Below are 12,797 nucleotides of genomic sequence, written 5' to 3'. Positions count from 1 at the left end.
GGAATCAGTAACCAACATCTGCAAGTGCAAAACGAATTTGTTCCAATTAATATAATAATGCCCTGAATCAAGTTACTAGTCTTTAACAGTTCTAGTTAGAAGAAAGTAGAAATTACAACAGTACCCATTGGGAAATTCCTCTGGACCCTTTATGTCGTGTCGATGCTGTACGCTCGGAGGATGCTTGTTACGTTACAGTAACACGTTGTGAGATCTGTTGACGTACTATCTCTTACGCCAAACGTGAATTGTATTAGTTTGATTTGTATAAGTTTGGTTCTACTTCTTCAGTCAGTAAGCGTCGAGGCTGTCCCATACACCTGCGTCATAATGGTTCTACGAACAACGAACTGCTCTGCCACAATACCAAATTACCAACGGCTTCTGTGCGGCAGTTGTTACATCACGTGACTAAGCGCATGCGCGCCGAATATCATCGATAGTCGTTCGTTGGCAGTAACGATGTTAGTAAACAGCCGGCAGCGGCAAGATCAGAAAGCAGTAGCGAATAACAGGTAGCGCGTTCAAAGCGCTGACTTATTTAATTTCAGTGTATTGTTGTATGCATGCAGTAGTTACCGCATAAATTGTGCATTAGATAATATTTCAATATTGCAGTTTGTTAGTATTCAATTTCCATGTTAGATCTTAACGACGATAAAATAAGAGAGTAGATTGGCGTTAAGTGACCAATAACATGTTCTCTTATATTTCACAAGAATTATTACTTTGTCTGTAAAGGGATACCAAGAAAAAACGGGTAGAAATAAAGAGAATATCTGCTTTCCTTTGGATAGCAATTCGAGTGCTTTATCGTCAATGTAATCGGAATACCTAAGCTTGCAATAATCACATATGCCGTCGGAATATGTAAGAACGATACTAAAATATGTACTCATAGAGACTGTGGCAGAAAAACAATATCATGATCATGCTGATGAGCGCCTGCTGAATGCACTTTCTTCACCTATCAACGTCTCGTTCCGAAACTGCTTTTTGTCGGACTCCTTTTCATATAAACGTAAGGAGGAAAGCTCCTCAATAAAAGTTCCTATAAGCACTAGGAAGAGGAGCTTTAACAAGTATTCTCTTCGTGCGGAAAAATGGAAAGTGTAACACGTATTTATTATAATCGATTGTTATGGGAATGATAGCGTGACACCCACTAATCGATGTAGGTACCTAGAGGTAATAATGAATGGCATCATCCAGGATAACACCAAGGGCCCGCACAGCTTTATTTCACATTCGGTGGTGGACACGGGTTGCCAATCGCCTTGCGTGAGGCGGGACGTCCCGTTTCCACGGCTCAAATAGTGTGATCCACGATCTGTGACTGAGGGACGCTAATTGTCCAGCTTTTGGTAAACCTGGCCTAGGTTAGAAATAAACCCCATTCATATAAAGCACGGGCGACGCGTTGCGTATGTGCAACGGTGTCGGGCGCGGAGACAATGACAGAGGCCGCTCGCGCCCGCGCCGCCCCTGGAAACAGAAAAGAAAAGAGTGTCGCACGCGTTCGGTCGCTCGCTCCCCTTCATCTACATCTACAACGCTGTCTCGCATTATGCCGGCGCCCAGCAGTTACTACTCAGTACTCCACTTGTCGCAGAGTTTCGGTGTTTTTATGCGAGTCATAAAATAAATATTGTTGAGTGTGTTGTCGACACTTTGCTATTGTTCTCTTTGAAAAGTTTGTTTGGATTTGAGTTATGTCTGATTTAGAAACAATTGACAGTGACAGTGAAAAAATGAAATACGCTAAGAATAAACGGATGTCTTCCTACCGACAAGAATTGGAGAATTCGCAACTTTTCTTTTTTTAAGCTTTTAGCAATGTGCGTATGAAATCCTTAATGATATCGCGTGGAGATCTGAATGATGTTAGGCGGCATGGGACCGTCCCTGAACGCCAACGGGATGAAAGAGCCCGAAAGAGTCTCAAGACTGTGCAACACTTTTTAAAGCTCGATGTGTTGACGACAGGCGAGGAAAAAGTGACAGCTGCAGAGTTTGCAAAAGTTTACCATTACGCAAACCTTAACATGTCGTGCAATTGTATTGGCTGCGATTCAGAGTTATTCCACGTGATCTTTAATGATTTCCAAATCACATCCAAAATATCGCTCTGTAGAATTAAGTCATCCTCTTTAATTTACAATGTTCTGGCGCCAGCATCAATCGAAGATAGCGTGGAAAAACTACTGAAGTCAGGCGTGTTTTTTATTTTTCGGAAGATAATAATTTGGCAGTAATGCGAATATTTGCCATGGAAAATACATTTATTCACAAGGATCTGTTTATGTGTTGCGAAAAATTATCACCCACCAACTTCATAGATATGGACGAACTTTATGATGAGTTCTGCAGTGCAAAGGAAATTGTAAATAAAATCACTGAGGAGCGTACAGAAAGACGCCTGTCAAATGAAAAAATCCATCGATAAAAATTGACATGAATTATTTCAACATTCGAATATACCACACTTATTAAAGATTTTCCAATTCATTGTGTCCGTTCAATGTTCTTTTAGATTAGATTAGACGTTATTGCCACTGTAAGCGACTGTTGTGACACGTCTCCGATAGCAATGAATAACTACTGTGTAGTATTTATGATCGTCTTTCCTCTTCTCTTTCGACGTATAATTTTACATTGTGACGGAGTCCTCACTTTCTATCTGTCCTAGTTTTACTGCGAGTTTCTATTATCTTAAATCATCTGCTGCATGTAAAAATAATGTTATGTATATTTTCCAAAATCCTAGTTAAGAAAATTAACTGCACCCTTTCAACGAGTTTTGTACGAAGACTGTACGATTTGGACTTCATCAGTTGATGGCTTTTGAAAGCTGAATTACGCAACCGGTAAACGACACGATTTCGTGCAAACCTAGTGTTGGAGCTCCATAGTTGACTGCACCGCTCTCCTTGTGAGTGGTGCGCTGTTTGGTGATCGCGATTTATCACGTGTAACTGATGTTCACAGCGATGAAGATAATGGTTGCAGACCGTTTAATCAGAAGAGAATCCATGTAATAACTACGCACTGTAACAGATAGCGGTATGTTGGCATGGTCCATGGTCGATTTCCTACACCTACATATACACCCTGTAAACCATCTTGAAGAGCATGACAGAAGGTACATCGCATTGTACCTGTTATCAGGGTTTCTGTCTGTTAGATTCACGTATGGTTCACGGCAGGGATGTGAATGCCTCTGTACGTGCAGTAATTATTCTAATCTTATCGTCACGATCCCTATGTGAGCGATACGTAGATGGTTGTATGATACTCCTAAAGTAACCATTTCAAGCCGATTCTTGGAGCTTTGTTAATACACTATCTCGGGACAGTTTACGTCTCTCTTCAAGAGTCTTCCAGTTCTTTCTTCAGTAACTATGACACTCTCCACGGATTAAACCAACTTGTGACCGTTCGTGCTGCCCTTCTCTATACACGTTCAATATCCCCTGTTAGCCCTATCTGATACGGGTCCCACACTCATTGGTAATATTCTAGAACCAGTTCGCACGAGTGATTTGTAAGCAAATCTAATTATAGACTGTTCCTTTAGAAGTTTCTTTACAGTGACTGTATGCCCTGGAGGTTCTGGTCAACTATTCTCTTAAACTTGAGCCACAGTTGCTATACATGCTCTTGCTCCGCGTTGAAAGTTTCAAGTTCCTCATTAAGATATGACACTACCCATTTTTTATCTAGTTTATTGAACGTATCTCTCTTTCTGCATGTTGTGATTGTTCTTTGTAATTTGGTAATCATTGTTGCCACAACCGCGTCATGGTCACTGATACCAGTTTCGATGTTGATATTCTCAAACAGGTCAGGTCTATTGTTGCCATTAGATCCAGTATACTTCCATCATGAGGGTGTTCCTAACTGTCTGTTCTAGGTAGTTTTCAGAGAGGGCATTTAGTAACGTTTCACAAACAAAATTGCAATTTTCCCATTTAACTGTTGGAATTGGATGATTAAAGTCTCCACCTATGATTACAATATGATTATGGAGCTTGCATACAAGTGAAGTGATCTTTTCTCAAAAGTTTTCGGTTACATCAGGATATGAGTCTGGTGTGTCACAGAAGGTCCAGTTATCATTTTATGTCCACCTCTGATGCTGAGTCTTGCCTAAACAATCTCACATGTAGCATCAATTTCTACCTCGGTGTATTGCGTCTGTTGCGACACATGCCTTAATTTCCCGTTTGCCTATCCTTTCTACATACGTTTAAATCTCACTGCTATAAATTTCGGGTTTCGACCAGCTCTCTGTGGCTATTATTATGTGAGCTTCACTGCCTTTCATGAGCGCTTTAAACTGTGGCACTTTGTTGAAAATGCTGAGGCAGTTTATCATTACGATTTTAATACTCTCACCTGTGGGAGGCATTTCTTTCGACCTTACACTGATACTTATGGGTTTCCTACAGCTGTCACCATCTGGATTGGATGTTGAGTCGCCTGATCTAAAAAACCCTTGTGTGCACCGCACACACAGTCAGCTACCTGAGTAGCAACCTGTCCATGTCCAACCCAGCTCGGGCACTGTGACAAACGGTTGTCGAGATAATGGGCAGGCAGCAACCACTGGAGCATCTACCGCAAACCAGTTGTATTAGACTTGTTCAAATATGTAAGGCTCTGCATAATTCGAATTTGTTTCCTTGGCTGCTTGTAGGAACGAAATGGCTTTCAATTCCTTAACTGAATACGTTCCCCATGGGAAGGGCAGTATGAAATATTTTGGAAAGCGTGTACAGCGTGCTCTGGATATGTTTTCATGATGATTAAATTGCCTTTCGTGTACGTGCAGCTACATCAACTCAGTAAAGAGGGCTTCCGGCAGCCCACCTAGAGCATTGAATTTAAAGAAATTTTCTCCCAGTAGCATATCCCGGGGAATGAGTCTAAGAAGAGTGTGTGGCTTACAGAATTATGTTTTACAAGTAGACACAATTAAGCTGATAAATTTATAAGATAAGATAAATGGTATGAATCAGTACAAGCAAATATATCTATACGGGGTGGTCAGAACAGCCTGGAAAGCTTGTAAAGGTGTTGCAGGGTATGTAGTGCTGAAAAATAATTATGGAAAAAAATTCGATATGTTGCACCGTTTCCGAGTCAGTTAACACTGAAGTTAGCCAATCAGGCCAATGAGCGTGCAAATTCAAGCGGCCCGCCAGGTACAACGGGTATCAGTTGTTCTCATAGCGTAGGTGATAGCGCACGGGACCACTCAACCTTTGGCTCATGTTCGATCCTTCTACATTTACATCTACGTGATTACTCTGCTATTCACAATTAAGTGCCTATCAGAGGGTTCAATGAACCTCCTTCAAGCTGTCTCTCTACCGTTCCACTCTCGAATGGCACGCGGGCAAAACGAGCACTTACATTTTTTCTGTGCTAGCCCTGATTTCTCTTATTTTATCGTGATCATTCCTCCCTATGTAGGTGGGTGGCAACAGAATGTTTTCGCAATCGGAGGAGAAAACTGGTGACTGAAATTTCATGAGAAGATCCCGTCGCAACGAAAAACGTCTTTGTTTTAATGATTGCCACTACAATTCGAGTATCATGTCTGTGACACTGTCTCCCCTATTACTCGATGATACAAAACGAGCTGCCCTTCTTTTTACTTTTTCCATGTCATCCGTCAGTCCCACCTGCTGCGCATCCAACACTGCACAGCAATACTCCAGAATAAGGCGGACAAGAGTGGTGTAAGCAGTCTCTTTAGTAGACCTGTCGCACCTTCTAAGTGTTCTCCCAATGAATCGCAGTCCTTGGTTTGGCCTACCCACAATATTATCTATGTGATCATTCCAATTTAGGTTATTTGTAACTGTAATCCCTAAGTATTTAGTTGAATTTACAACCTTCAGATTTGTGTGACTTATCGCATAATCGAAATTTAGCCGATTTCTTTTAGTACTCATTTGAATAACTTCACACTTTTCTTTGTTCAGGGTCAATTACCACTTTTCGCATCATGCAGATATCTTATAAAAATCATTTTGCAAGTCGTTTTGATCATCTGATGACTTCACAAGATGGTAAATGACAGCATCATCTGCAAACAATCTAAGACGGCTACTCAGGTTGTCTCATATGTCTTTAATATAGACCAGGAACAATAGAGGGCCTATAACTCTTCCTTGTGGAACGCCGGATATTACTTCTGTTTTACTCGATGACTTTCCGTCCATTACTATGAACTGTGACCTTTCTGACAGGAAATCACGAATCCAGTCGCACAACTGAGGCGATATTCCATAGGCACGCAGTTTGGTTAGAAGACGCTTGTGAGGAACGGTCTCGAAAACCTTCTGGGAATCTAAAAATATGGAATCAATTTTACATCCCCTGTCGATAGCACTTATTACTTCATGAGAATAAAGAGCTAGTTGTGTTTCGCAAAAACGATATTTTCTGAATCCGTGCTGACTATGTGTCAATAAATCGTTTTCTTCGAGGTACTTCATGTTTGAATACAGTATATGTTCCAAAATCCTACTGCAAATCGATGTTAGTGATATAGGCCTGTAATTAAGCGGATTACTCCTACTTCCTTTTTTGGGTATTGGTGTAACTTGAGCAATTTTCTAGTCTTTAGGTACGGATCTTTCTATGAGCGAGTGGTTGCATATAATTGCTAAATATGGAGCTATTTTATCAGCATACTCTGAGAGAAACCTGACTGGTATACAATCTGGATCGGAGGCCTTGGCTTTATTAAGTGATTTAAGCTGCTTTGTTACACCGAGCTTCTGCGTTTCTCATCTTGGCAGTTGTTCTTGATTGGAATTCAGGAATATTTACTTCGTCTTCTTTTGTGAAGGAGTTTCGCAAAACCGTGTTTAATAACACTGCTTTAGTGACACTGTCATCAGTGACTTCACCGTTGTTATCGTGCAGTGAAAGTATTGATTGCGTCTTACCGCCGTACCTTGCACAATTTTTGTATCACTCTCTTGTTTGGTTTTAGGAAACGGTACGCAGAACACATCTGGCGACTTTGTCTGCGGCGGGACGCCGCATGCAGCGGCCTGATTGGCTAACTTCAATGCTATTTAACTTGAAAAAGGTTCAACGTATCGAATATTTTTCTTAACAGTTATTTCGCAGCACAGCCTACGCTGCAACACCTGTACAAACGTTTCAGACTTTCTGACCGCCCTGCATGTATGTATGTATAGGTAACAATAAAAGCTAGAGAAACGACAGTAGATAGAAGAAGTTGATTTTCTGTCATAGTTGAGTATCCAAAGACTCCAGCCAGGTAAGTGCTGTAAATGTTGCGTCTACGAGGTCTTTCCAGGAACTACGCCGGCCATCCTGATTTAGGTTTTCCGTGATTTCCCTAAATCGCTCCAGGCAAATGCCGGGGTGGTTCCTTAGAAAGGGCACGGCCGACTTCCTTCCCCATCCTTCCCTAATCCGATGAGACCGATGACCTCGCTGTCTGGTCTCCTTCCCCAAAAAGAAACCAACCCAACCCAGGAACTATGAATTTCCTCCTTGTGTTGTCGTACAAAATACACTCCAGTTTTTGTTCTGCAGGCGCAGTGGTCACCATTCTACTTGTGTAGCGTTGCTTTGGTCACGGCGTGGAAAGTTCTGATAGGGTTGTGTGAGGTTTCTGTTGGTTGCTTCACACTCGGGTGCTTGATTCTCGGATCTCCTTACTACAACCGTGAAAGTACATCCACTATATTTTCCATTCATCTCTTAGATTATAGCTTTGTGGGGCGAGATGGCCAGTATTTACTCAGTCAGGTTCTCCAGATTTTAATCGGGTGCGGCGTAAGTTGTTCTATTTTTCTTGAGTTTGCAAGTCTCTGGATCTTTCGAGTTTCGTCCGTTCACGGTGTTATTGATTGTTGTCGTCGGACACTTGGAGGGCCACTACTGTCGAGTACCGACAGTCATGGTGTTGGTGTGGATTTTAAGAAATCCTGTCACGATTCTCATCGCATCATTTAGATTCATTTCTATTTGGGTGAAATGGTTACCTCTACTCCAAACAGGAGACAGTATTCAGCCTCAGAACACACAAGTGCTTGTGCTGTAGTTCTTAAGATGTTTGCATTTGATCCCCAGCTAACTCCAGCCAGCTAACTTTATATGTTATTTCTCAATTTTAGCTACTCCCTTGTTAGCTGTAGGTGTTTTCTGATTGTCAGGGATATGTCGAGAGTCACACCCAAATATCTGCGGTGTCGACAATGCCGTAAGTTTTATTGCGGACGATTACGTTCTATTCTCTGTTTCCTATTCTCTTAGGTGGAATGAGCTGGCTTCAGTTTTATTTGGGTTCAGGCAAAGTTTTCACTTTTGTAGTACTAGTGGAACTTACCTAGATTTTTAGTAAGTGTTTGTTAAACTTCTGCTCCTTCGCTTCAGAAGAAGTACTTGTAGTCATTTACAAACACAAAGGCTTGCAGCGCATAGCAGGTACTGTACATGGAAATCAGGCAAGCTCTTAACGAATTTTATCTGTTTGGAGAAAACTAATGTGCTTCTCGAGCAAAACGAACGCAAACAGAACGAATATGGTTGGCTTGAGCTAACATTGCTTTCCAACATAGCGATAATGTTGTCTCGTACAAAGACTTGCAGAACAATGATGGACAGGCGCGGAAGCAAAAGTAGGAGGTGAATTATGTGACATGGAGAGATAATGATCGAAATGAAGAACTGGAGAAAACATTGGTTTTATGTTGACTCTCGGCATTCCAACATTATCTGAACAAGTAAAGGCAGTACTAAACCGCCTTAGAGCCAGACGATAAGTCTCTGAGAGAGTGTGCTATTTTAAGATTCAACACCGTAGACACGCATCATCGTTTCCTAGAAGAGACTCAGAATTAGAGAGAAAGTCAGCCAATTTACACATCAGCCCGGAACCTTATACTCACCACCATAACCCGCAGTGAACTCCTTCAGCAATCCTGCTGTTTGCAGTCACGAATTTCTGGAGTTCACTGAGGAAAAGAAGATTTAAGAAATTAAGTTGACGAGATGAATATTGTATTTGGGAACCATATCATCCACCACTGTGAGACCGTCTCTAATGACCTCGTTGTCGACGGGAAGTTAAACACTAATCTCCTCCTCCTCCACCACTGTGACAACTTTTCAGACAAAGTCTCCTGGACTCATACTTCACTGCAAGCGGCAGGAACGAACACGTTTAACTTCTGAAGACGTCTGTATTGTTCATTTTGACTGAAATAGGTGTCCTACACATGCTAACTACAAAATATGCAGATAAATGTACGTTATCAGTCACGTATTTATCCCTGCAGAGCCGCGGGGAGTGACCGCCGGGTTTGAGGCGCCATGTCACGAACTGCGCGGCCTCTCACACCGTATTGTGAGCATGCATTTCCCACCTTCGTAGGTCTGCAACGTGAAGACCAAGCAGACGAGTCCCCACTCTCTATACCCTATTACGTCACACGAAGCAACTACGTGTTTCACAAAGTTATACCATCCCGTCCGCAACTCGCCTTATGAATCACTGGCAACTCAAATTAAGCAGAAGTCTAATAAGAAACCATCGATCACACAAAGGATAAAGATATCATGCGAAACAAAAAGGGACTGCAAAATATTGAAGAAGGTTATCCAGAAACCTAAACTCCTGCATTATGAGAAGAAAATAAATACATCCAGCAATAAAATAAAAACAGTATGGGATATAGTTAAGCCAAAGACAGATAGGACCAGAAATGAGGAGGAAGAAATAGCTCTAAAACTATGTGAAACCCTGGTAACAAACACATGTTGTGTTGCAAACCATTTAAACAAGTATTTTGTCTCTGTTACTGATAGTGTGGGGTTGTCAGGTTCAGTAAATAATGAAATGGAGTATCTGAGATCAGTGCACACGAGCAATCTCAGTAAAATGGTTCAAATGGCTGTGAGCACTATGGGACTTAACATCTTAGGTCATCAGTCCCCTAGAACTTAGAACTAGTTAAACCTAACTAACCTGAGGAATCACACACATCCATGCCCGAGGCAGGATTCGAACCTGCGACCGTAGCAGTCGCGCGGTTTCGGACTGCGCGCCTAGAACCGCGGGCGGCTCAGTAAAATGGAATTGACATTTACTTCACCCAAAGAAATAGAATCCATCATAAAATCGTTGAAATCGAAGCATTCTAGTGGTTCTGATAACATACAAACAAAGTTAAAAAAAGAGTGTTCATGTGAGGATAGACATATCTTAAGTTATTTGTGTGTTCGATCGCTTATCATAGGAACATTCCTGGACTGTCTTAAATATGCTGAAGTTATACCTCTCCACAAGAAAGAGGACAAAGAAATGCCGTCAAATTACCGACCGATCTCACTTTTGACAGGTTATGTTCAAGTGCCTATTTCAGCATCGTAGTGAAAATAACACACTGTCAAAGTCACAGTTTGGGTTTCTTAAGGGTTCTGATATTGAGAAGGCTATTTACACTTACAGTGAAAAATGTCCTTAATTCATTAGACAACAAATTAGAGGCAACTGTTGTATTCTGTGACCAATCAAAGGCTTTTGACTGTGTGAATCACAGCATTCTTTTAAGTAAATTAAAATATTATGTCATCACTGGTAGTGCTGCAAAGTGATTTCAGTCATATCGTACTAATAGAAAACAAAGGGTGTCATTACGTAACACTTCAGCAGTAGGCAATCAGACATCATCTGACTGGGAAGAAATTACATGTGGTGTTCCCCAAGGTTCCATACTAGGTCCACTACTTTTTCTTGTATATATAATGGCCTGTCATCTGTTACATTACCAGATGCCAAGTTTGTCTTATTACCAGACGCCAAGTTTGTCTTATCTTCAGATGATACAAACATTGCAATAAGTAGTAAATCAAACACAAATTTAGAAAGGGCAGCTAATCAAATTTTTACTGGCATTAATAAGTGGTTTATAACCAATTCACTGTCATTAAACTTTGAAAAGACTCACTATATGCAGTTCATAACTTCCAAAGGATTTCCTTCTAGTGTGTGTATAAAATATGATGACATGGAAATAGGAGAAGTTGAGAGTGTAAAATTCTTGGGATTACAACCTGATAATAAATTTAGTTGGGAGCGACATACTAACGGACTGCTAAAGTGCCTAAACAAGTCTGTATTTGCAATGCAAATGATGTCAGATGTAGGAGATATAAATATAAAAAGACTGGCATATTTTGCTTATTATCACTCCATTATGTCATATAGTATCATATTTTGGGGTAACTCCACAAATCGAGAAAAATTTTTTAGAGTACAGAAGTGTATAATAAGAGTAATGTGTAGAGTAAATCCAAGAACATCATGTCGAAACCTATTCAAAGAATTGGGCATACTAACAACAGCTTCTCAGTATATTTATTCCTTAATGAAGTTCATTGGAAATAATACATCTCTTTTTCCAACTAACTACTTAGTACACAATATCAATACCAGGAATAAGAAAAACATACATAAAGATTTAAAATTACTTACTGTTGCCCAGAACGGAGACCAGTATTCAGCAACGCATATTTTCAATAAGTTAACAGCAACCATTAAGAGTTTAGTTTCAGACAAGGCACAATTTAAACATAATTTAAAAGAATATTTGGTGGCCAACTCCTTCTATTCCATCCATGAATTTCTCAACAAGTGCAATAGACCATTTTAATGAAAATGTATTAAACCGTAATTTTGGACAATACTTGGTTGTTATAGCCAGCCAAGTTTAATTTTAATTCATGTAAAAATTTTTACTCCTTATTGACTGAGGATCATTAAAATTAATGAAACTCAAGTTTTTTAATTACATTTTTGTAATGTATTTATCTGACATGTTCCACACCCAGGGGGATCCCCTCTTTTGTGGGTCTATGGAATGAATAATTAATCTAATCTAATCCAAGTCATGTCTGCATACAGTGTCACACAGCAGAAGGGTTGGTATATGTGTAGTTGCTTCCCGTGATATAGTGGGGTTGACAAAGTGGGGAATCGCGTGCTTGCTCTTCAGTTTGCAGACCTATGAAGAAAGGTGTGTCCATAGTTTACCTTCCCTCACACATCGACCCACCCCTCACACCATCCTCCCCTCCGCCCTGTTACACCACTAGAACACAGTTTATCCCTTAGTGCAGTTCTACTGCACTTACGTGTGATACATACGTTTAATGTTTGTTATTAACCCAGTTCACTCAACAACAAACGTTAATTTCATACTAGCAAATCACTATTTTTAATAATTTCTGATTTCTCTCTCTCTCTGCATATCATTATCACTGAAGAAAAACTGAAAAATTGAATAGGACCTTTATTGTGTAAATTTATTTATTTAATTTTGTACTGGGAAATATTTTCGCTAGAAACTGCGGATTTTAAGTTACTGAAGAAAAACATAAAAACGAGATCTTTAAACGACCCTACTCCCATGCTCACTCCCCATTGATAAGGATGATTTTAAGTACGTTGATCATGGCCCTAACTCCTGCCACCGTACAATAATTTTTTCCCCTAATTTTCCTTCATTGGCTGGACTAGACAGGGTGACCCATGAGGACTGGTCAATATTCAGGAATATGCCAGGAATGATCACTCGAAGCTAAAAAGCCTAGTAAACTTAGGTCCTAAAATACATATCTTAAGAGGTATGAGCAATTCTTCTTCAATACTGTGAAACAAATCTCTTCTAATGCAAGCTCTATGCTTCCCATATTTCGAGAGGTGGTGTTATGGACCAAGACGAGAAAAAAAGTCCAGT

General features: G+C 40.4%; 1 protein-coding gene across 1 annotated transcript in view; it reads left to right on the top strand.

The window, feature by feature from the left end:
- The first annotated feature begins 449 nt into the window (after positions 1-449).
- LOC126272386 (beta-glucuronidase-like) overlaps positions 450-12,797 on the top strand; it is a 196,859-nt gene continuing 184,511 nt past the window's right edge. The window contains exon 1 of the mRNA XM_049975224.1: positions 450-515. The gene's annotated coding sequence lies outside the window, so the exon portion shown is untranslated. The remainder of the gene's footprint in view (positions 516-12,797) is intronic.

This window comes from Schistocerca gregaria, chromosome 1, assembly GCF_023897955.1.
Source record: "Schistocerca gregaria isolate iqSchGreg1 chromosome 1, iqSchGreg1.2, whole genome shotgun sequence".
In the NCBI taxonomy this organism is placed as follows: Eukaryota; Metazoa; Arthropoda; class Insecta; order Orthoptera; family Acrididae; genus Schistocerca; species Schistocerca gregaria.
The sequence above is the reverse complement of the archived record's forward strand: the minus strand, read 5'-3'. Positions and strand labels throughout refer to the sequence as shown.